The following is a 26,249-nucleotide window of genomic DNA, read 5'->3' as shown; positions in this document are numbered from 1 at the left end:
ACATCAGCACCGGTGTCCAGCATCCCTGGCAGGTGGGTCTTCTCACCTTTGCAGGTGAGGCCGCACTCGATGGTAGGCTTGGATGGTCCCACAACTTGTGCCCACATAGCTGTAGGGTTGAGAGGAATCTGTTCCCTGTGATCCTTTGGGAGTAAAAAGGCTTGTGCTATTGGAGTTCCCTTTGAAAGAAAAAATGGTGAGTCTATGCAGTATACCTGGACGAGAATCTCTTGTCCTGGCTGCACTGTCAGCACTTTTGGAACAACGAAGATCTCCTTTGGGCTATTAAGAGAGTCACCTATAATTAAAATGTGCGAAGGACCACCTTTTGGCCCATATTTGCCTGTGGGAACATGGTGAACATTCTCATTATTGAAGTCAATGGACAAAGCAGTTACCAGTTGATGGCGGGTTCCCATCTGGGTTGCCCCGTGGGTTGGATCCTCTTCTTGTGGTCCGGAACCTCCTGGGTTGGTGCGTGGTTGGGTCTGGGTGGCCTTTGATTTGTTGTCAGCGCCCGGGGCTCGACCGGGCGGCGCAAGAAGTTTCCCGAATGCTGCTGGTAGCGCTGCTGAGTCTGGGGTCTTTGGTAATTGTTACGGTGGTATCGGGGGTGTGATCTCTCTGGGCAGTCCTTTATATAATGTCCAAGATCTCCACAGTGATAGCATTTAGCTTGGTCTTTAGAAGCTATTACTGCATATGCACCAGAAACTCCTTCAGCAATACCTTTAGCAACTGCTTGGGCCACTGTATTGTCAGTGGACATGTGGCGTGTACAGCATTCTAGCATTTGCTCTATGGTGGGGTCTGTATCCATGGGTAGAGACCTCAAAATGGCTTTGCATTTTTCATTAGAGTTACACAAGGCAAGTTTACATAAGAGTTCCTTCTTTGCCTCTGTGCTCTCTATCTGTTTCTCCAGAGCATCTCTAAGTCTGTCCACAAATTTGATAAAACTTTCATCTGTCCCTTGTTTAATAGTAGAAAAATGCATTGTTGGCATTGACTCATCATGCACGAGAAGTAAAGAGGTTTTTGCTGCGAGAGCAATGTCCTGCAGTGCCTCTTTATTCAAGGTTTCCAATTGGTCTGCTGGTTTCTGTAAGTCACCTTCACCAGCTAGTTGGGCTACTGTAAAATTCGTCTTAGTAGCATCCGCAGAATATGAATCTGATAATGTTTTTAAATGTCTTTTCCAATGCCTGTCCCATAACAAATATTCTGCTGGGGACAGGAGGCAGTGTGAAATATTTTTTACATCGTGGGGAAGTAAGACATGTGCTGAGAACATGGCTTCTAAGAAATTTCTAAAAATATGTGAGCTTCGCCCATGTTCTTTGGCTATATTTCTTAATTGCACTAGTTCCTTGTTCGAGTTAGCTTTCCACGTCTTTATAGCGGACTCGCCACCATTCCGTCCTTGCTTATATTCTACTGGGAAAGCATTAATTTTCTGTGCCAGCTCCCAGTCCCCAGCCTTTGTCGCTTCTACTTTAATAAGAGCCCATGGATCCGTGTGGATCGTATCAGAATCAGATTCACTGCAAGAGCTCTGGTCCTCTGAGGAGGACTGAGGGGGGGTTGCTATCCGTGACTTATGCTTTTTTCGTTTAGAAGCGTTTTTCAAAGGTTTCAATGGCTGGGGGGGGAGACATGGCATGACCTGGGTAGGGGGAGGCGCCAATGGAGCTGGGATGGCAGCACAGCACGCACAGGACTGGATGGGGGGGGTAGCACCGTGGGGGGTGTCTGGGATTCCATTGGGGTGGCATTGAGGGTGGGTGGGGGGTTGGGGGCATGCGTGGTGGGGGCAGGGGGGCTGGGCGGGGTGGGGGTGCGGGCATGGGGGGAGTGAGGGTGAGCCGGCAGTGGTACCGGTCTGGGGTGCCGCAGTTACGGGGTGGTGTGGTGGGACTGTGCTTGTGTGAGGTGTCCCTGCTGTGGCAGGCAGGGAGCAGGGGGAGGCAGCGGGGATGGACACGGGCTCAGGAGCGGCAGGGGTGTGGCTCGGGCAGCCGTTGGGAGGGGCCGGGCCGGTCAGAGCCGGGGCGAGGGGAGCGGGGGCGGCGGGCGCGGCAGCGGGAGGGACGGTGGGGGACACCAGCGCGGGGATGGGGGGGTACGCAGCGGAGGGGGGCAGAGCCGACGCAGGGGTGGAGGGGGCGGCAGAGGCAGGAAAAGGGACCCCCGGGACCGGAAGCAAGGAGGAAGCCGAGCCAGGGGTAGGGGGGATGTGTGGAGTTACAGATAAGATAGGATTCGCGGAGTTGGGCAGCGCAGGTCCCGCAGGGGTGGAGTATGTGGGGGGGGGAACTAGGGTGGGCAGCGTAACCTCTGCTTTAGGAGTAACGGAGGCGAGGGGGACTTTAGGACCTAAGGGGTGGTGTGAGATATGCAAGTGACATTCCTCTGAGTCCTTATCGATCTCTTTAGTATTTGAAGAGGAAGTGTCTGTTAAGCCCTGCAAGATTTTTTCTCTGTTACATCTTTCAACGGTTTTAGTTATTATATGGAATAAAGGCAAATAATTAGTTACAGAGAAATCCTGGTTTGTTTGGGAGATATATATTGTGTTCCCGATCATATCCCAAAACGAATTTTCAATGACTGCTTTCTTATCAGTATCAGGGTATTGCGAAATAATCCAAGTTACAAATTTTTTAAGGTTAGTTTTCGAGAGCTTGCCTTTAGAAAAGGAGAAGTTGTTAGCAGATAAGATTTCTAAAATAGTTGAATATATCTCTCTCTCGGTTTTACTTAGTTTTAATGTACTAAAAATTGTACCCATGTTAATGGTTAGCCCTTCCAGCAGAAAAAAAACGTGAAAAAAAAGAAAAAAAACCCGAAACCAAAAAGTTTTAGAGCCCCGAAGTTATGCGCGCAATATTAGTTAATACTTACAATTCCTGGGGTCCGAGATCTGTGGAAGGGGTCTGCTGTCGTCAGTTCTTCTCGGAACTTTCTGTCGTTCAGATGTAAGTTTTGAGTGTCGAACTGACCCTCCTGGGGAAAGGATTTTCTAAAAGGAAGAGTCCCTTCACAGAAGGAGCGGCTTCCCAAACAGGCAATCACAGAAAACCCCAGGGGGGCTTCGTTGCTCAACCGACGGATATCGCCTCTGAGGGAGTCCGTTGTCCGAAGTCGTTGGGACGCCACTTTAATAAAGCCTCTTATTTGGCCTTATCATAAAGCAGAGCACTAGGGCTCAGGAGCTCAGTCCCTGGGTAGGGACCGGGTGCCCGAAGCTAGCTCGCTCATGCCAAGGCCGCAGGGCTACCATCTAGCAAGCATGGTGATTATCAGCTCTATAGTGATTGCAAGCTCTCAGGATTTCAGCTCTGCTTGCTAGGTAGTGGTGCCCTGGGCTTGAGGCTGCAGCAGACGGAGAGAGAGGAGAAGGAGAAGGCGCAGGCTGTTCCACGGAGATGGCTTTATTTGGGGAGGTCCGTGAAGGGTCTCTGCTCTTCTTCTTTCTCTCCTAATGGGGTACAGTACGCTTCTTTTATAGGGTTGGAAAGGATCCAAGCTTGACCAATGGGTAAGGGGTTAACATGACATTGCCTTATAGGGTTACAGAGGTAGGTTAGGGGGTGGAGGACAGAAAAACAGGAATTTTCTTTTCCTGTTTCAGCATTCCTATTGTTCATATCCTCCATGGTGCTTTTCCTAAATCTATGGGGTTTACTACATTTATGTGTTAAAAAAAATGGAGTAAATTTAAAAGAACAGAAGTTCTTTAAAACCAGACTTTCTAATGCCAGAAACAGCTTTGAAACAACTTTCTATGCAGTTCTATTTATTTCAAAATTTAAAATTGGCCAATTTTTGTCCCAACATTTTGAAGCACAAGGGAGCAAAGGTGGAAAAGGCTCTGCAGGGGTTGCAGTTATAGATCTATAAAGTTCATATGTGTAAAGGAATGAACACAGTATTGAACACACTGAGTATGACAGAAAAATGCAACAAAGCACTAACTCTGAGAGAAAAACAACCCTGCAAGCAATGCCAGGGCACTGGGTATTTCTGCATTTTAAGCAAAGAACTTTACAACATCTTTAATTTTCCTTTTCCTGTCCATTTTGGAGAGCGCAGCCCAGCCCGCCTCGCGCATTCTCCTCATGGTTTTGAGTTTCAGAGCAGAGCCTGGAGATTTCACACTGGATGGAGCTGGGGTCTAGGAAGGAAAATAAAGCCATCCTTTAGTTTCTGTAAACAATCTGATTAACTGCTTGCTTTAATCTTAGGAAAGGCTAACATACCTTTTTTGGTGCTGTGGAATGTAATTGTGAAGCTTGTGGATAATCTTTGTACAAATTTTTAAACATTTCTTCTTCCGAGACTATGCTCTAATAAATGAAAAAGTTACTTACTCACACTATATTAAAAACTACTTTTTCTTTCCCCCTAAGGATATTAAACTATGAAAAATAAAAAAATTAGGATGTCATTATAAGGCAAAACAGTTCAATAAAAAGCATGTTAATTATGTACATACAATTCCAGAAAGAACCAATCAATTAAAAATATACACATAAATATTGGCTTGAATGTGGAAGCCCAAACTGTTTATTTTCATTCTCAGAGCCAGCAGTGAGCACAAAGAAGTGCTCAGCACAGGATTTGCTCTCTGACTCTTACCAGGAGGTCAGTGTGCTCAGAGCTGTCTGACTGAGTGTCCAGCTGCACAAGCACTTTCTGCTTTTTCCTGCTGCTCTGCTCTGAAGGCAGGTTTGTGCTTCTTCCACTGTGCATTTTATCCATTGGAGGAGTCTTTATAGCATATGTCTGGGAAAGAAAACGTTTCTATTTTTAGATTTTATTTTATGGGGTAAGAATGGAATCTAAAGCCAAACTCAGGAGCCAGTTTACAGTCTGAGTGTCCAAGAATTCACCTGAGAGAAATGGTGGAACTCTTCTCTTTCCATCCAAACACGAAGCAATGACCCAAACAAAGTGGGGTGGGGTGGAAATAGCATTTTTTGTATTATTTTTGTTGCCAAATGAGGAGAATGAAGGGGAAGCTATGGAAGAGCTGAGTTTCATGGCACATTGTATTTCAGTTCTTCATGCTTATCTGCAGAAATTCAGGTTATTCTGAACTGTAGCCACGACATGTGGACCATATCAAACATCAAAGAAAATGGGAACAAACAAAACTGCAGGGAAAGGCTTTCAGAGAAAGATTGATAGCTATATCAAGATTGGTGTTACTTAAAATCGTCTTTTCACTAGAAGTTAAACTGAGAAGCCTTGAATGGTCCAGTGCAGTCCTTTTTCAGACAGATAACATCAAAGTGGTGCTGGATTCCATTGCTCCAATATGAAACCCACAAGTGAACTCCTGACAGGGAAGAAGGGTAAGTTCTGCAGTCAGGACTACTTTGACACTTTGACCATTTTTACAGCTAGATCAGCTTTGTTCTCTTCCATAGAGGAAAAGTGCCTTTACAAATGGACACTTTTAAGACTGAGTAAAACAATTCCAGAGACATAAAAAAATCAACAACTGAGCAAGAAAAATTACACATTGGGAGCCCTTCCAGAAACTGCTGTCTAATATCTCCATGGAATGGTAGGACCCTTTAAAATCCCTTCTTATCCCAGGGAAAAAAAATCATCTACAGAGAAGTAAGAAATACAGGCAGAAAAATGCAACAAGAAAAATTCACTGTTAGGAGTTACAAAACTTCAGTGTTGGACTGCCCAAGGGGCTTCCTGCACTGAAGGAGATATTTTTTATTTTTATCTTTTTTATTTTAGGAATATAACTTTCTATTTTTACATGAGTAGACTTTCTATTTTTACATGAGTAGATTCACTGTATAGATCTAAACAAGGTTTAGGAGTCTCAGGAACATAAATTTTTATTTTCTTTAAGAAGTTTGAAGTCCAAAGCATTCCAATGTCTTTTGTTGAATGCAAATAAATTATCATGGCACTTCAATTGATTCTACACATATAAACACTACCAAATTCTAAAAGCAATTACAAAGTTGAAGTTACCTTGTGTTTCTTTTCACTTTCAGGAATCATACTGTGAGAGTGCTCTTTTACAAGATTCTCCTACAAAAGAGTTATGTGACAGCAAGGAAATATTTCTTTGAATTCAGTTGTTAAAAATCTTCTTGGTGTAATTACAGAGCACAGTCTATAATCACAGACTGTTACAAAGCTCACACAAAAATATCACCAGGTTTAGCACAATCTCAGCATTCAAAAGTCACTGAAAAAACCCCTACAGTTTAGGGAACTTTTTTGCTTTAGCTAGTTAAAGTTAACTAAAATAAAGGAGAGTTTTGTTTTGTTGTTTGTTTATTTAGATATAATCTATAATCACAGAGTGTTACAAAGTTCACACAAATATATGACCAGGTTTAGCACAACCCCAGCATTCAAAAGTCCCTGTTTTTCTGTTCAGTTTCATTTCTTATCCAACTCCTCCCACAGCACAAGCCCAGGCCACACCTCTCACCCCCACTGCTCAGTGAATAAAAAACTCCACCTTCTCTTCAATTTCTGCTTTCAGTTGTTCCTAAAGGGAGGCCAGTTCACTTTTCAAACATGACAGCTCATTTTCCTACAAACCATTAAATAAAGGACAGGTTAACTATGCACAGCCCAGAAAAAAGAAAACAGTCCCAAGTGAGACAGTAATTAACAGGGACACTCATTAGGTACACAAGAGAATTCTATTTGCTTTTCAGCCCTATACTTGAAGTTTTGCTTTAGCTTGTTTAAAAAGACTGAAGCACTATAAGAAACAGGGACTTGATCAGAAATGTTCAAGGTAAGACCTTAAAACACTTGGGAGAACAGGGCTGAGAGGGCACAATCGAAATATTTAAAACAAAAGTTTCCTATTCCAAGTGGGAAGTCAGAGCATGACACACTATCTGCAAGAGCAGACACAAACACACTGCTACTCCAATTCATTTCTAGAAACATTTGGAGTTTTTAGTGCCCAGAATAAGATCTGCTGCAGCAGCTTGGGTGGGACTGCTACTGGTAAAAATTAAAACCACACTGGAAAAGTTCCCAGAGAACTGTCTCTGGTGGGAAAGACCCCAGAGCACAGCAGGGAAAAGAAACTCTCTAAGCAAACTGAAAAAAGATTTTTAGAAGTCACAAACTGACTGAAGATCCCATCTTTTGTCTCTCTGTGCTGTCAGTGGGCAAGAGGCAGGGATTGGGGAAAAAGGTGTTTTAAAGGTTTATTTTAATTCTCATTACCCATTTTTAATACTATTAATAATAAATTTTTGATGCTATTTAAGTTTGAATCTGCTTTACCCTCAAAGTGTTTTTCTCCTAATCCTTATCTCAACTTGAATTTTTCTTTCCCCTCCTCTGCTCAACTACAGCAGAGAAAAATGAGTGAATGTTTTTGTTGTGTGTGCCTGGCCCTTAGCCAGTATAAAACCACTCCACAAGGACATCAGCCCCTTCACTGAATTACTGCACATTGGAAAGTACTCCTTACCAGTGCTCTTGCTGATGAGAACTGCTTTTGCTGTTTCATTTTATAGACTTTTAACTCTGCATCTTTTTCTTCAACCATTTTATCATATTCATTCTGGGTTAAAAAAACCAAACCAACAACAAACTCAAAACATGTGACTAAATGTTACAATTATAGAGTTATCCAGTCTTAAAACATCATTTCTTTCAAACCAGGCTCTTAAGATTCAGAAAGAAAAGATTCATTGATGCTTCTGCAGAAACTGTAAACCAGAAAATGCTCAATTCAAGTATTATTTTGTGGACTGGCAGAGAGTGCTTGATTTCTGTGCAGCAATATGGGCTCAGCACTAAGAGCCAGCTGTGCCATCTTTATTAATGTATCTGCTAAAGATATTGCAAAATAGAGGAATAGAAAGGAAAACTAAAATGTGTCAGGCTAAACTGCTGACAGTCACTAAGGCATCTCAGAGAAAGAGCCAAACTGATACTGAAAAATATTGCACTCAGATGGTATCAAAGGAAGCCTGAACTGAAAAAAATCTAAAAATCCCAGAAGTTTAGATGAATGGAATTTATCTGCCCATAGGAATCTTCTGAAAATCTTCAAATGAATTTGACTTTAGATGATGCAAAGTCCAGCATGTGTTCAGCTTCCTTTTCCCAGATTCAGGCCTGTTTCTGCTTTGGAAAGGTCATGAACGTGGTATCACAAGTTATAAACATGCTGTTAACATGGTATCACACACTGCAAACCACAGCAAGCAGGAAAATCTCTTCCCTTGTGCTTTTCCATCAGTGCCATCATCTCAGTTATCTTGTGCTCACATCTGGCATCAGTTTCTCTCTGTATCATTGCTGTTTCATCACAAAGCAACCTCATCTTTTCTACCTGTCAGTAATAAATTGCATTTCATTCATCAACATAACCATATATTTCTTTTTAATCTTAATTTCTTCTTTCCCCTGTGGGTGCAAAGTTTGCAGTCCCACTTGGGCTTTATTTGCTTTTAAGATCCCTTTCAAATCCCTCATCCTTTCTGCAGATTGTTAAAATGGGCAAGATCAAAGGTACAGCCATGGCAAGCAAGTTCACTTCAAACCAAAAGGCCATTTCAAGCACTCTGCCCTAACATTTCTTAGCATTGCCATCAAAAAAAAAAAGTGTGGGCAGAAAAATACTAATATGGGAGAAGTTATAATCTAATTTAACTATGCTGACTTTATACCAAGGGTGGAATTTCTTTGAACTATATCTTGAAAGCAAGAAGTTTTAATGGAGTTCTTATTTTCAAAGACATATTCAAATACGTCAGCCTAAGCACCTCATGTACTAAAGCTTTGCTCACAGGCATACACAAATTCCATTCATGTCTGAAATGGAAGAGCAAGGACTCTGGCCAAAAAAGCTTCATAAAAACATTTTAAATTAAAAAAATTAAATTGCAGTAAAAATTAACACCTCTCACCTCTTCACGAAGTTTATTTTCATTTCCTTGTCTTGTTTCTATGTCTTTTTGATAGGTGTCAACTGCTTCCTTATGTTGCTTGTTCATATTTTCCATCTCTAACTGCAATTTATTCACCTTTTGAGAATGCAGAATTGCTGCTGTTATTTGTTTAGGAATTACTGTGTTAATGATTTTTTCTTACCTCTTCTTTTTGAGCACAAACACACTGTTACTGTTCAGGTATATGATTAAAGTGTTTCCTATTTAAAAGTTCAGCTTTTTTTTTAATAAAGAGTTGAACTTTGGCCTGAAGTGAGTTGGAAAATACTCAAAGAAAGAATGGCAACAGCCCAGTGGGGAAGACTGCCCTAAGCAGTCACCCTAAATGCTGTGAACGCCTCAGAAAAAAACAAATACAGATGGAGATTTGATTCCCTCTCTTGTAAATCTGTATCAGATTTTACCAGCTTTTATGGTACATTTTTCTCCCAGCTGTGCATCTTGATTACAGTTTTTCCTTTTAAGTTTATCATATGAATATCCTCAAAAAAGTCCACTTTTCTTCAAGTGCAGTACCCAAAGCTGGACACAATATTCCCATCAGAGGGATTGCCACTGCAGAACACATTTAAAGAACAGCCTTAAAAATGTTATATATATATACATATATGTATATGTCTTTTAAATGCTTTTCTGTTACAATGAGGGTGCTGAACCCTGTTCAGTCCACTATCAACAAAAGAAAAAAAAAAAGGAACAGATTAGAAACATCATTAATTGCAACGTGAATCCATCTCTTAAATGTCCAACAGTCAGTGCCCAATGATTACAAATGGAAGCATCTTCTAAAAACTGTGAGCTCATTCCTGCAAAGTCTGTATCCCAGATCCCAAAGCAGCTCAGAACGTATTGAACAAGTATTATCATTACTTACAGTGGCACTTAAAAACACTCACCTCATCTTCTACAGGATGTTATTTAAACCTACCTTCCCTTCATAAGTATTGCTTTTCTTGCTTTCTGCAGTAAGTTTCTTTTTCAGCACCTTATTCTGTTGAAATAAAACAAAATAAGCACTGTACCTTAAGAAGTAAATAGAATTATGTAATGGTTTAACTGCATCAAGAAATTCCAGCTTTCATCAGGCAAATAACTCTCTGTTGTGCAGCTCAGGTTCCAGAACAATTCTTCAAACAAATGAATGTTCAACTAATTTCTGTGATAATTACTGTTTCTTCATGACCCTAAGAAAGGCTCCTCCTGAGCAAGAGCAGGGAATAACAAATGAGGTGCAGAATGGGAATTACAACTAAGATGCTGCTGACAGAAGGTGTGAAGATGTCATGACAAAAAATACAAGTTCTTTATATTTACAGTGAAGTTACTACAGTTTGTGCCAGTGCAGAATTATTTTCTACAAGTGGTAACTGAGATACTTATTACAAGTACAAAAATAACACCATGCACTAAATGAAAAAGAGTAGAAGTTCATTAAAGGTATTATTTTTGTAATTGCTCTTTTCAAATTAAGGCACATTTAACAAATCAAGTGATTCCTGAGATGACTCCCTAATTTGCTCAGGGTTAGGATAAGAAAGGAGAATTTTTAAATTACATAGGTGTATCTAAAGACATCACAGCAGACACAAACCTGCTGAAAAGGCAACCCAAAATATAATGTGTTTATGTATTTGTGAAATGAAAATCTCTACCCACCTCCTGCTGCAACTCTTCAATGCATTTGGTTTTATTTTCCACCTGCTGCTTTAAATTGTTCATCTGAAAGAGAGATTTCAGACATTCATTAGTAAGTTCTACAAATGACTCCCTATGTGAGCAATTCCTGTAAATGTTCTCAAACCTGCACTTGCACCAGTCTGGTTTGTTCCAATGGGACTGCAACACCAGCTGACATGTTAGAATAATCAGAGTTTTAGCCATAAAGTACCACAACTTGTTAATCAATAGCAGTGAACCAGTTCCTTAGTGGTTATGGAATTAAGAAAGAAGAAGAAAAAAAACCCCAATATCTTCACAATTTAAAAATACACTTGTAGGAAGTTCCCTACATCCATGAAAAAATGAATTGTCCCAATTATATTCTAGAATCTTCAATGGTTTTTCCTTTCTTGAAATTTCATTTTCAGTACTCTTTACCTGAAATGACAATTGTAAATCTTTGACTGTTACAATGAAATTCTGAAATTTGCTAAAAACCCCAGGTTGCTTTGAACCAACAGAAAGAAAAGTAAAAATGTTTGAATCTATTTAAGCTAAAACTCACACTACATATAAAAAGCTAATCCAGAGCCCATCCATCACTGTGTGGGTATATGAAAAATCAGAAAAGCAGGTTCTCTGTTTGCCTGAAAAGAACCAAATCTTTAATATGAAACTTGCAGCAAAGAGTGAACATCCCAGTGACTGTGCTTGTCTTTTGAAATACCAGGGCTCAGCATGGGCACACACAATGGCACAGCTGGCAGCAGCTGAGAGAGAAGAAACCTCTGGCAGAGATCACATCCCCCAGGCAGAGCTTTGCAGAAAAATCCCAACACAGATTTTACATTTAATGCTCTCCTACAGGTTCTGTAAGATATTTGCATGACACATGACATACATTTTCTTCTCTTTCATCCAGGGTACTTCTCATCTCTTCACCTGTCTTTGCCATTTTCTCCTTCCAAGACTCCAGTTCATTTCTAAGTGCCAAATGAACAAGCATTAGTAAATATTTCCTTCTTGCCTTTAACTTATTTTCAGTACTTCTAAGAAACCCTTCTTTTATTTTCTAAAAAGAGCTGCTAATGTTGATGGGAACTTCATAAGCTGCTCAATGAAAATGTTCTTAAAATGCAGCAACATGCCCAGTAAGTCAATGTGTGAACTGTCCATACTTTTTTGCAGTAGGAAAAGATGTTCCAGCTAAGCCAAGGAAAATACATCCTCACCTGGACTATTGCAATGCAGCTGTGAAACATGGGAGCTGCCTGTCTATTGAACTGGTGATACAGAGAGTAACTCTTACCCAGTTTTGCCTTGTCACATTTAATCCATGACCTTCACCTTCCATTTTCATTGCCTTCTCACCTGAGGTGTCTAATGCACAACAAGACAGCTCCTACTATGTAACACAAAATGATGGCAAACACTGTTCCTGCAGCAATTGGTATTTCTAATCTGAGAAAATTTCTACTTGGCCAACAGCAATTCTGAATAGTTTCTGTTTAGCTATATAATCTAGAAAAACATTAATCAAAAAATCCCAGAAAGCAGCATTTGAACACAACTAACTATTTTAGTCTACTTCCTTTCACAATATCAGTTCTTAATATTTGTTTTTACTTGCCTTAGCTGGCTATTTGCCTCTTCTAGATTTTCAACTAACTGCTTTGTATTTTCTTCTTTTTTCTTACTATCCTAAATAAAGACCCATGTGTCAGCAAAGAAATAAAATTCAAAGTGACTTCTTAAAAAATTCAAAGACATCCAAAGCACACTGACCTGCCTTGCTCACAAGTGTAAATACACTTCCTTTCCAACTCAAACACAAAAAACAGCTCAGGTACTCTACAGACCCAAGTCATGTTGCAGCTCATCATCTCATTTGTAAAACTGAGTAATTTGTCAAATTGAGTATTGTCCTTTCATGAAACCTGGAAGTTTACAACTTGCCTCTTGTTGTTCTTGCAGTTTCTTGACTTCTGCAGCCACAGCATTTTTCTCTTGTGCTGTTTGTTCTTTCTCTAGTGAAAGCTTACTGAGATACACTGTTAGTTGTTCATTCCTTAACCTAAATTCAAACAAATGGCCAAGAGGAATAAGAAGATGCCTTTTGAAATCTCCTTTTAAATTAAACATACCCATTATCAAGCCTTATTCCATGCTGAAAGAAGTCCAGGCCTTTATCTACAAATATAAGCTTTGCAGCAGAGTCAGAGAGATGTCAAAAGGTGACAGAAGAAGGAAAGAAAATCAGAGTCAACTTTTATATAAATCTAATGGTTAATGAAGATGATGTAGTTCAAAGCAAGATTAACCATGAATTCAGAAACTTTCTCTTCTTGTTAAATAAGTCAAAGAGATATGGAACAACTACATATGCCATAGAATACATACAAATAGAGAAAGTGGAATTTAGAAATGTAAGTCTAGAATTAATGGCATATATGTGGTTCAAAACTTTCATTAGAAAACAATCCTAGTTCATTTCACTGTGGATTAAAGCAACTCCACCAAAACGAATTAAATATTGTATTTTCAAAATGGTCATACGCCTCTTGTTCAAGATCTGTTTTCAGAGTCACAAGCTGCTTTAAATAATCTTGTTCCTTCTCAGCTGTACTTGTCAGCTGTGCTTTCAAATCCTGGAATTCTTTCTGCAAAATGAAAAGGAAGAGTTTTAAGTATCCATGTGCAAACTCCAACTGCTGGAGGTTATCAGACATGAACTAAGAGCACAAGGCTTTCAGAAGAACCCAACAACATCCATGGCATGGATTATCCAGGTTGGATCTTTCCAGTCTCTGCTGGGATCTGGAAGTGCTGTGAGACAGTGAACTGTGACACCAGTGCTGTTCATGTCTGTCCCCTGCTGTGAGTTTAATTACCTGGGCTGCAAAATTAGGGTGGGACACTGCTCTGGGTGCTGTTCCTTATGCATAAACTTGTGTCCAAGTCATGATGTGTAACTTCACTATTTCTAAAAACATGTTACTATTGCCCTACTTCAGACCTCTCTCATCTGGAGAGCATTTTCATTGCTCTCTCCACATTTTTCTCTCTCTGCATATTTTCTACAGTAGCCTCAAGACTCTTCTTCAGTAAAAGTCCTCCAATTTGCCCATTTTAGAAAATGAGTGAAACTCAGTTCAGAACACTCAATGCACAGATTAGAACAACAAGCAAACACAGTGAAATGCACACCTGATTTCCCACTATCTTAACTTGAGTTGATATGGATTCTTGTTAGGCTTGTAAATATAAAATCATAATGAAAAGAAACCTCTGTTCAGAGTGTATTTCATATAGCTGAGACTCCTGTGACAGAAAATGGGCCTGTGTCACAGTACAGCAGGGTTCACAGAGGCCAGAGCTAATTACCTGCCTGTAAGGAAGAACAAACGGGAAAACTTTATATCCACAGGGAGTGGCATTGGAATGGGCATGAACAAAGAAGGAAATAACCAAAAACCTTGAGAAGGAAAACCAAAAACATGGGAGACAAGAAAAACCAAAAGCACAGGAGACAAGAAAAATAGTGGCAATAAAAAAGTTCTCCAAAGAAAACACTGAAATTGTGTGTGAGAAAGTTTAGTAGAAATGTTAAGGTAGACTAGATGGTGTTTATTTATGACATTTAAGATCCTTACAAAGCAAGAGGAATTTCATATGAAGAGCAAATGCCATGAGATTAATAAAATGAATATTTACCAGAGTTTCTGACAGCTCTTCAAGGTGCACTTCTTTATCCCATTTTACTTTAGTCATCGCTTCTACAGCACATGGAATGTAAAATTAATGGAACAAAAATGATTTTTCAGATTTAGCAGGCAGTATAAAACATTTACCCCTTTGCAATACCCAGTTCTCAAAACTTGTTGGATTAAGTTAAGAAGCTGAAAAGCTAATTTATGACTTAATCTAAATGTAGACTTGAAAAATGATTCAGACATTAGCAAATCTCTATCTGAAGAGAAACTAAATATTTATCTTAAATAAAATTTAGGGCCTTTCTATGTTGTCCACAATTATAACTTCAAATAACCATGGACTGTTAGACTAGAGTATTCTGCAAGTATTGATGCACCTGCATTGTTCCAGAAAAAAATCTGAACCGCTGAAGGTACCACATGGATATGCTGAGAAAGGAAACCAGTTGTTACTGACTTCCAAATGGTTTCTATGTGCACATTGACAGTGCTGGTATTTTTTGCAAGTTCTCAGCAGCAAGGCAGAGCTCTCACTCTGGGGACTAAGGAGCACATCCCTAGAAAGCACAGGATATCAAATTGATGATATTTAAAGACAACCCCTGCCAGCATCATTCCACTTCCAGCACGGGGAGGGTCCCAGAAACCTCAATGGGAGGGTTTTATCTCTGCTGCAGAAGTCACTCCTGGCACCTGCAGTGCTGCTGCTCTTAGCTGGAAACCAAAATTACTTCCAGAAGAATTCATGCAGGAATGGTCTCACTATTGGAGCTCTGCACAGCACTGCCCTTTGGCTGCTGCCAGTACCAATGACCCCCAAAGAAAAGGGATCAGCTGAGTCAAAATAAATTCAGGCATTCCTGATAGGTACAGGTACTGTAAAATCATTTCTCCACCTACTAGAGACAGTCCATTTCCAGACAACAGCAGAAAGCATTTTTATTACTGCCTGGCTCATTTTCTGCCTTTCTACAAGCCTTACCCAGTTCAGCAGATTTCTTTTGGAGCTCCAAGGTAAGCAGCTTTGAATCATCTTCATATTTCTTTAATCTAAGAAAATGGTAAATTAAAAACCCCAAATGTAGGGTACAAAGCACTCACTGCATTTGAAACTTCAAGGACAATAAGACAAAGTCTTAGCACAAGCACTTCAAGAACATTTACCTTTCAACAGGCAGATGATCTATCTGCCTGCAGCACATATCAAATTACACTTTTACAACCTCAGAACAGTAGACATAAAAGTAAACAAATATATACCTACAGAAATCTCTATTTCTTAAAGACAGAATTATGAAAGTTGGAGGGGGCAAAAATTTACTTTTTATAGACCAGTATCAACTATCACCAACAAAAAAATTTACATTCAATTCTCTGCATTTAGACCACTGTGTGGAAAAAACCTCCAAATTTCAGCTTCATTTCCAATGGTTCTTGATTTTGTCATAGACTGCAACCTGTAAGATCACTCTTGGAATTGAAACTCATTAATTTACCTATTTTGCTCTTCTTGCAGCAAGCTTTTCAAATTGGCAACAGAAGTCTCCAACTCCTCTGTCAGGGCTGCAAGCAAAGCCTTCATTTTTTTACATTCTTCCTCCTGCTCTTCCTTTTCTCCAGTAACCTGAATTAACGTTTTCACTCTAGTCTGGAGCTCAGTTTCCAAGTTCTTTTGAGTAACCTTCAAGACATGATATCATTTCTAAACATGTTTTGCAACAAACAGCTACAGCTGTTTCATGTCTAAAGTATCCATAATTATTGATGCAAATACTCCTCTAGTCTATTTCTACTGTAAAACTATAAGCAAGGGGTACCTCTGCCTTTTGCAATGACATTTTAGCCTCTTCCAGCTCTGCCCTCAAATGTTCTTTACTGACCTGGGATTCCTTTAACATTTCTTCATGATGTACTAAACAAAAAAAGATGTTAATATTTTTAAAAATAGGATATTTAATAAAAAGTACTGCTAAAAATGGAAAATTACATACATTTAAAGAATCTAACAAAGACCAATGGTACTGACATCATATACTATAAAATACTAGATAAAATTTGAATATAGATGGCTTAAAAATATTGAAAATCAAGTTCTGAAAAGTAAGTTTCCTCAGTGACATCTGCCTGACTGTAAATTTGCAAAACTGAAGCAACATATTTTCCCCTTGCAATCTTCCAAAGCTCTCAGTGCTTGACTCACCCTAAAAACGACCCTGCCAGTCCTGCTCCCACAGGAGCAGCTCCTGTTCCCAACAAAAATAAGGCCTTCAAGGCCCCAAAATTCTGCTGCCAACCAGCAACAGAATAAAACCATCATGACCCTGTTTCCTATGCTTCTATAAACAATTACATCTCATAAATAAACAATCATAAACAATTACATTTAAATTCTATAAACAATTACATTTAAACACAGCAGGCAGAACTCTTACATTTTGCTTCCATTAAGTCAGCAATCTTATTTTGTGACGTCTGCAGCTGAGCCTTGATGTCTTTTATGACAACATCTTTTTCATCTCTCTCTATGGTGAGAGCTGAAATCTAGAAAAATGCAAGAAATATCATCATGAAGTCTGGAAAAGGGACAGATGCTAATTTTCATTTGTACCCCAGGTATGATAAGCAGACATTTTGCTGTCATTCAAGTTAGATTAGATAGATAGATAGATAGAGAGATATAGATAGACAGACAGACAGACAGACAGATAGAAAATATTTGGCTAGATATAATCTTAGCCAAATATTGATCAAGTCACATTACTCTAAAGAAAAAAGTTCTCCAATTCAAAATCAAACCATAAATTCCAGTAGACTAAAGGTACTGAAAGATCACTAAACTTAGCAGAATTTGACTTAAATGCAGCTTCAGGTGTTATTTTGTCTTTTTTACTAATACCCAGAAACACTTCTTGGCTCTTGCATTGCCCCTTTAGTCACAAACAAAGCTCTACATATGAGATGGTAAAATGAGCAAACCTGCTTTTCCTTTTGACTGACTTCCAGTTTGCATTCTTTTTCAAACTTGTCCACTTTTTCTGCTTCTTCTTTTACTTTTGAGATACAGTAACATCCACAGTTAACATTCTAGCTGAAATATACTCCAAGTTCAATACAACTTCCACTTTAAGACTGCTTGGAATTGTACAGCTGTACCTTTTGTTTCCCAAGAGTAATTGTTGAGGCAATGTTTGGTTTTATAATCAAAATACAAACAGAAAAGAGCATGTGAAAATGAAACAGGAACACACCAGGCTATACATACAGAGAGAGAGAGCATTTAGCTAAAGTTTCTGTAGCTATACACTAGTGCATTATCATTTAAATAAACCAACTATGTGAAATAAGCACTGATCTCTAGACTGTACTTCACAGACAAAACTTCAATGTTGAGTGACAGTTTGAAAAATAAAGTTCCCAATTTGGCCCAGTGGAACAGCAACAGAAGGGGCCAGGCAGTGAACAAAGGCTGCATGAATAAAAGAAGGGTCCCAGTGTCTCAGGGTGACCTGCTCACCATTCCAGCCCTTCACATCTGTCTGCCCTGGCCCTGCATGTGGAACACAAGCTATGAAGTACAAAATTGAGCCAGCTGCATAAACACAATAAACTGAATTCTCACATTTGAAACTCATTTCCGATCTGTCGTTCTCTGCTTGCACACGAAGCTCTTCAAATGCCGCTGTCATTCTCTAAAAACAAAATTTAATATCTGAAGTTCAATACTGGAAACCCTGGAACTTCTCCAGGGGCTGCTGCCCACCTCAGCCATTCTGAGGAACCAGCAGGTGGGTGAAACAGAGCCCAGAAAGAAGCCAGAAGTTGTGGCAGTGACCCAGCACTAAGCACCCATCCCACAGATCACAGGGATCCACATCCCACACACTGCTGCACTTTCTCCATTGAATGTGTTTTATGGAACACAAAAATCATTCTTGAAAAGGGATTGAAAACCCAACTTCCTGCATCACACATGACATGATACCCACACATGATGGATACAAACAGTATCCCAACATAAACATGGAACTCAGCTCAGCTCACATAACTCACATTCCTTTCATCAAGCCTGGCCACTTACTTCTATGTTGCTATGAAGTTCCTCATACAATTGTATTGTTTCTGCCTTTTCCTGTTCATCTATCAAAGCAAGAACATATGAGAAAGTTTTTCTTTTGAACAAGAATGCCAGCTGTCCAAGTCATTATACTTAATCAGCAAAATGAATTAAAAAAGGAATTACCAGCTCCATTCTTATTAAATAAGTCCTTATGAAACATGGTGCCAAAAGTTACAGAATCTAGGGAAAACGTGTAGTTCATTGAAACATTAAGCAAGCTCAGCTTTTAAATTTCCTTCCTAAGATATTTTTTTCTGTGAAAAGTGTAATTCTGGATCAGTTGATGTGACTATATTAATTATTATAGTATTAATGCTGTTGAATAATAATGTATCAAGACTGTTAGTATTTCTAAACTGTAATCTAGGGTTTAGCACTGAATTTCTTCCTATCAGCAGATACCTATAACCACAGAGCTGTCATTAGAAAATTGCAACACTCCATGTCCATATTTTCCTTCTTTCACTTTTGTAATTGATACTATTTTTTCCTAAGAAAACAATTAAAAAGAGAACAGTAAAAGAAACAGCTATCAAAACAGAACAGTCCATCTATATACAAGTGTTTCTAGAATTAAGGCTAAAAAGAAATCGACACTTCTTAAGTATCCAGGATCAAGTTAGTAAAATTCTAATGATTAGAATAACAATTCTAAATTGCATATAAAGTAGAATTTCCAATCAAGAACATATTTTAAAACCTCAAGAATTTAAACTTCATTAAGTTATCCAACTGTCTTGGCTTGTTCAGTTGCATGAGAAGAATTCCAGTTACTCATTATACCTTGGGGTTAAGACCTTTTCTCCCCATAAATGTGTGATGGCTGAAAACAGGAAATGTCAGCTCTGGAAATTTGTTAGAGAGTGCTGGGAATTTAGAGTAGATTCTACTGCCTAAAAACAGGCATGAAGGGTCACTTCTTCTGTCTGAATATATTCCCAGTGTGTGGATGGCCCTGCAAACCTTCAATGGGCTGAGCAGCCTTGAGGAGCCCTGCCCTGCTCTGGAGCGGCTGCCAGGGCCAGTCAGGGCTGTGGGCACGGCCTCAACCCTGGGTCACTGTTTGGGCACCCAAAGAGCTCCCAGGCTGGCACCTTTCAGCAAACAATTTCACTGGCTTCAAAAGCCCTCTGCATTCAGCATTACAAACCAAAAGTCTGTTAGACCTGGGGCTTCACTTCCAATTTTGTGAGCCACTTAAAATTCACTTTTCACTCTGAGAGCCACATCCAGTCGATCCCAACTGGAGAACTTCTCTGAACAGCACGAGAAATTTCTTCTTCTTTCTTCTGTTTGTGAATTTAGAGCAAGCTAGAAGTACATTTACTCTGATCAATAAAAGCTAAAAAAGCATTTACGTTTGCTGGTCTTCTCTGTGAAGCGAGTGCAGGTTTCCTTGAGCACATTACACAGATGCCTCGAAGCAGCAGCTCTAAAGGAGGGAAAAAATATCCTGTTTGCACAGGAGTGCACAGTACTTTGTGTGCCTAAGGAGTAACAATGGAAATGACCTTCAAAATTTCACAGCTACATAAAACTGCCCACATGGAAACTGATTCTTTCCACCACAAGAATATATACTTGGTTCTATTACTTACTCTTTCAAGAGATCTTTATTTTCACATATCTCATCTTCCAGTTTCAAATGGAGTTTTTCATTTTCAAATTAATTTCATAGGGAACAAACGCAAAAAGACACTGTTATTGAAAAATAGATTAGAAATGCACTTTGACTTCTCAAATCCCTCATGAAAAAGTAATTTGGGGCATCAGTAGACAGAAGTCTGTTTTAGCTGGTATTACATGCTGAGTCATCTTTTGCATGAAAGATGCAATCATTAATGAACAATAATTTAGCAGCAAATGAGACACTTACAGGTATATTCTTCAGACAAACACTCACACGGGACAGGTGCCTGCAACTTCTCAAAATAATCATTTTCTCAAGGCACAAACCAAACTGCAACAGTCTTTAAGATTTAATTGTATCAATAATAGTGTCATACTGAATCAGGAAGCGCTTAACTTTGTTTATTGAATGTACACTATAAAATACTGGCCTGCAGTTCTTGAATGGCTTTATTCTGTGCTTCAATAGTCTTTTTATTTTCCTGGAGCTTTCTTTCTTTCTGGTTTAACTCAGTTTCCACAGTCAGTTTCCACTGCTTGATCTTCTCAGCCTCTTTGTAGAGTTTTGAGAACAATTCATTCATTGTTTCTGTATTCTATTGAAACAGGTTCCACAATTTGATCTCAAATACTATCTAATTAATAGTACATAATATCTAATTAATACTGTTGTAGATAATGTATTTATCTCTTAGAAACATCACAAGAGTAATATTTTTCTACAGATGGTGATATAAGTTGATATATGATCAGGAGCCCAAGTTTATGCACAGGATGCACAAATCTTTGTGCATCCTCTATGTATGTATCAAAAGGCTTTACAGAGCACACAGGAGAAACAAATACCATGAAATATCCCAAACCCCCTTCAGACATCACCAAATAGATGGGCTTAAAGACATGGATAACTGCAGTCCACCAAAATCAATAAAAGTTTTGCCAGAATTATCAGTGAAGCCAAAATTCCTTCTAGCAGGTTCTTCACACCATTTCTGTCCTCTCCTTCTGACAGACACTGCTGAGTTAAGTAAAAGCAGCTTCAGAGACTCTGCCCAAGAGTACCTGTGATACTGCCATGAACACACACAGAATCACAGAGTCACAGAATAATGAGGTTGGAAGAGACCTCTCAGATCATCGAGTCCAACCTCTGCCCCAACACCTGGGCTATAGCACCAAGTGCCATGTCCAGTCTTTTTATAAACACGTCCAGAGATGGTGATTCTACCACCTCCCTGGGAAGAGCATTCCAGTGCTTCATTATTCTTTTGGTGAAAAATTTCCTCCAAATATCCAACCTATCCCTCCCCTGCTGTAGCCTGAGACTGTGTCCTCTGGTTCTGTCAGTGCTGCCCGGTGGAAGAGACCGACCCCACCTGGCTACAACCTCCCTTCAGGCAGTTGGAGAGAGCAATAAGGTCACCCCTAAGCCTCCTCTTCTCCAGGCTAAACAAGCCCAGCTCCTTCAAACGTTCCTCACAGGGCTTGTGCTCCAAACCCCTCAGCAGCCTTGTTGCCCTCCTCTGGATGTGCTCAAGCACCTCAACATCCTTCCTAAACTGAGGGCCCAGAACTGGACCCAGCACTCAAGGTGCAGCCTCACCAGTGCCCAGCACAGGGGCAGAATGACCTCCCTGCTCCTGCTGCCCACACCATTCCTGATGCAGGCCAGGAGCCATTGGCCTTCTTGGCCACCAGGGCACATTGCTGGCTCATATTCAACCGGCTGTCAGCAGCACCCCCAGGGCCCTTTCTGCCTCAACACTGTCCAGCCACACTGTCCCCAGCTTGGAACGTTGTGGGGGATTTTTGTGGCCAAAATGTGGAACTCAGCACTTGGACTTATTGAACTTCATGCTGCTGCACTCTGCCCATCCATCCAACTGATCTAAGTCTCTCTGCAGAGCCTTCCTTCCTTCCTTCCTTCCTTCCTTCCTTCCTTCCTTCCTTCCTTCCTTCCTTCCTTCCTTCCTTCCTTCCTTCCTTCCTTCCTTCCTTCCTTCCTTCCTTCCTTCCTTCCTTCCTTCCTTCCTTCCTTCCTTCCTTCCTTCCTTCCTTCCTTCCTTCCTTCCTTCCTTCCTTCCTTCCTTCCTTCCTTCCTTCCTTCCTTCCTTCCTTCCTTCCTTCCTTCCTTCCTTCCTTCCTTCCTTCCTTCCTTCCAATAGATCATCACAAGCTCCCAGCTTAGCGTCCTCTGCAAATTTACTAATGAAGGACTCAATGCCCTCATCCCCGTCGTCTATAAAAACATTGAACAGAACTGGTCCCAGTACAGAGCCCTGAGGGACAGCACTGGTGCCTGGCTGCCAGCTGCATGCAGCACCATTCACCATCACTCTCTGGCCCGGCCATGCAGCCAGTTCTGAGCCCAGCACAGAGTGCTCCTGTCCAAGCCATGGGCTGCAGCTTCTCCAGGAGTGTGCTGGGGGAGACAGTGCCAAAGGCCCTGCTGGAGTCCAGATACACAACATCCACAGCCTTTCCTGCATGCACCAGGCGGTCACCTGGTCACAGAAGGAGACCAGGTTGGTCAGACATGCCCCACCCTTCGTAGAGCCACGCTGGCTGGGTCTGATAGCCTGGCCATCCTGTGAGTGCTGTGGGATAGCACTCAGTATGAACTGCTCCATTAGCTCACCTGGCACTGAGGCCAGGCTAACTGGCCTGTGATTACCAGCATCCTCCTTCCTACCTTTTTTGTAAATGGGTGTCACACTGGCTAGTGTCCAATCATCTGGAACCTCACCAGTGAGCCACAACTCTTGATAAATGATGGAGAGAGGCTTGGCAAGCTCATCTGCCAGCTCCCTCCTCACCCTGGCATGGATCCCATCTGGACCCAGGGATTTACAAATATCCAAGTGTCCCAGCAGTTCTCTGCTCACACACGCAGCAGGAAGGAAAACCACCACCCTTGTGCCCTTAGAACACCTTGAAAGTGTCCTACAAGCAGTGCTGGGCCAGTGGTCGAGGCAGGGAGAGCAACACACGAGCCCAAAGGGCCCTTTGGTTCACTTACAACACCCCCAAACACCATCCTTGTTTAGGCTGCATCACAGTTTTGTTACAGTCCTGATGGCGCTTTAATAGCTTAGGATTAAAAAAGTCTAAAAAGTTGTCAGGGATATGAAAATCAGCAGGGAGAGTGCTAGAAATGTGTTTTATTTTGTGGTAGCAAAGAGTGTTTTGTAGCTGCAAAGTACAGAAGCTATTGCAAAAAAAAATGAGCTGGACTGAGTTGTGCTAAAGCAGAGATCTGCTGGTAAAGACACTGTCAAAAGAATCCAGTGCTTGAGGAAACCACTCAATTCATTGTTTTACAGATAAAACAAAGCCAGACAAGGCAATGGGGATAATCTACTTCCGTTTTCCAAAGAATACTCTGACTTCAACCCTTCTGCCCCTCAACAGAATATTCAGAACCAGTTCCACAAGGGTACTTAAGTGTTTAAATCTTACTCTAATTAAAGCTCATGGACTTCACAGGCACTTCAAACAAAGAAAGAACAACAGCAATATTGCAGTCACCTTAATTTTTAAAGATTTGTTTCCAGGCATGTTCACTAAATCACAAATATCTCCTCTAAGTGATTCAGCTTTAAACAGGAGACAGAAAACATTATTCCCATTTGACTACTTCCTTTAGCCCTGAAATATCTACTGAATAATGCTTTAGGCACTGTTTGGGAACAAATTCAAAAGACCCCAAGGAATTAGATGTGCAGAGTTGATACTTAGCTGACCTCTTCATCTACTTCAGAGCAAAGTTTCACTTGCTGTGAAATTGTATCTGAAACATGAAGAGATTTTGATCAATGTCTTTCTAAAAACTGTAACGGTGAAACTGTATTTAACAGTTACAGATATGAAACTGTGAGACTACTCATGAAAATTAAACCTTGACAATATATAAAAATCTAAAGAAGGTGCATGGCAAATATTCCAATCGTACCTGAATCAGTGATTTCGCCACGGTTTGACACATCAAATGGCAGCTTAAAGTCATCATCTGAGCATCTGTTCAAACCCTGCACAAATTTAAACATTAGTTCCTTATGGGTAGATTTGTAAAGAAGAATTATAAAATCCATAAAAAATCCCTACAGATGATGTGAAAATAGAATTGGTCATTAATAAAACAGCTGCCTACAAATTTCAAAGCCCAAGGTATTGGTAATGGCTTTGGAACTCACTTCTTCCTGCCCAGTGGTTGATCAAACTGTTGGTGTCCTGCAGTTTGATTTATAGACTGTGGCCAAAGGGGAGCTTTCAATGCAGGGAACTCAGCAGCTCCTGCCTGTCTGGGCCCTGGTGCATGGCAAAGGACTCAAGGAGACAAATTACTTTTTTGAAGACCAGTAGTTGATATTTCTTTCTTGCTTTGCTTCCAAGGGCACTTCTAAACTATATCTGATTATGTTTCAGCATGAAAATACCCTTTTACAAGGTTTTTAAGTCACAGAGGTTCATCCTGTAAACAGCTAACTCATCTGCTGTCAGAATGTCCCATTTGAATCTCAACATATTTCATAAGGAGCTTCAACATGAAAAAATAACTTGTTGAATTCCCATAACTCAGTGTGGGGACAGAACATTTTCACTGCACACCTGATCTGGTGAGACCAAGACACCAACACCAGTGCAAGCATCTGAGTGGGGCCTGTGGGAATCCATCAAATCAGAGGGGTTTGGGAAAGCTGCAAAAGGCAGCCTCAGAGACAGCAGAACTGTGATTAGAGCCAAGCAGTAGCCATGAGATAGGTCAGCAGAAAAATTATTTAAAAAGTAGAAAAGTAAGGGCAAATAGAACAATGGTCTGTGTATTAACGCTTGTCTAGAATAACTCCCTAAGTTACAGAAAAGTTTATCTAGCGAGATATTAGGAAGTTCTAAGCTTAATAATGGAGCTCTGTGCATTGTGTTTTAAGGCTTACAAGCAGCAGGCATTGTATTCAAAAAAGGCAAGCATTGTTTGAACCAAAGGTACCTGTGCTTACAGTGGTTGGATAGAACTACTGTCAATATGCTTTTGCTTTGTGTGATTGGTCAAAAAACTTTGAAAGTAAGTTGTAACATTAAGTTCTTGGTCTGCTGCCTGGGATGTGAGCTGCTGGCATCTTCCCATTGTCATCACCATGTAATGAGACTGATGCTGGAAAAGAAAACAGCTCAAGGCAGTTCCTCAGCAGTCCCGTCCCGTTTGTGATTTGTACACAGAGCCCGGCCGGCGATAGAGCCCTGCTCGCTCTCTGGGCTCAATTACCCACATCAAACGCGGACTTACAGCACAGAGCGGATGCTCGAGAAGATGATTCCCTTCAGTTTTGATGGAAAACAACAACAAAAGTCTTTGAAATTCAAACCGAAGATGTCTGTGCATATGCCAGAAACGAGTAGGCAGGAGCCGTCTCGGCCCATGCAGGGGCAGGTGTGTGTGTGCTCCAGGCCGGGGCTGTGCCGGGCACTCCCCGGGCCCAGCACTGTCCCCCCCGCGGCCGAGCGCTCACCTGGGATCTGCCCGCAGACACCTGCCCAGCGCTCAGGCGCGGCGGCATGAACAATTTAAAGCGGTTTTCCTTCTCCATGGCTCCGATAAAAGGGCGGGCGGAGCGGCCCCAGCTCCCGGCGGCCGCTGAGGGCGGGCGCGAAGGGCGGGAAGCGGCAGCGACCCCTCAGCGCGGGGACGGGGGCGCCGCCTAGCGGAGCTCGCGGGGCACGGCCCGGGCACGGCCCGGCCGGACAGAGCGGCGGCCGCGGGGCCATCGGCGGGGCCATCGGGCGGGGCCATCGGCGGGGCCATCGGCACCATCGGGGCCATCGGCGGGGCCATCGGCACCATCGGGGCCATCGGCGGGGCCAGCGGCACCATCGGGGCCATCGGCGGGGCTTGCTCGTCGCCCGTGGACGCCAGAGAGGTCTCGGGGCAGCCCGGGGGCCCGGGCGGGTTGGCGATGTCGCCGTGGTCGCCGGCCGGGGGCAGCACAGCGGGACTTTGGCCGTCGCGGGGAAGGCGGGAGAGGTCTGAGGGGAAGGGGGGGTCCCGCCTGTACGGGGAATAACTGGGGGAGCTCAGTCCTCCTATGTGAAAAATGCGTATTTTATGATTGGCTTTTCGCAAATATTCAAATGAATATTATATGTGTTATGTCAGAAAGTTAT

At 41.3% G+C, this 26,249-nt stretch overlaps 1 pseudogene; it reads right to left on the bottom strand.

Moving 5' to 3' along the window:
• Positions 1-3,733: 3,733 nt before the first annotated feature.
• Positions 3,734-25,701, bottom strand: LOC143696385 (synaptonemal complex protein 1-like; annotated as a pseudogene).
• Between the last annotated feature and the right edge of the window lie 548 nt (positions 25,702-26,249).

Source organism: Agelaius phoeniceus, chromosome 34 (genome assembly GCF_051311805.1).
Source record: "Agelaius phoeniceus isolate bAgePho1 chromosome 34, bAgePho1.hap1, whole genome shotgun sequence".
Taxonomy (NCBI): domain Eukaryota; kingdom Metazoa; phylum Chordata; class Aves; order Passeriformes; family Icteridae; genus Agelaius; species Agelaius phoeniceus.
This window is presented reverse-complemented; position numbering and strand designations above follow the sequence as displayed.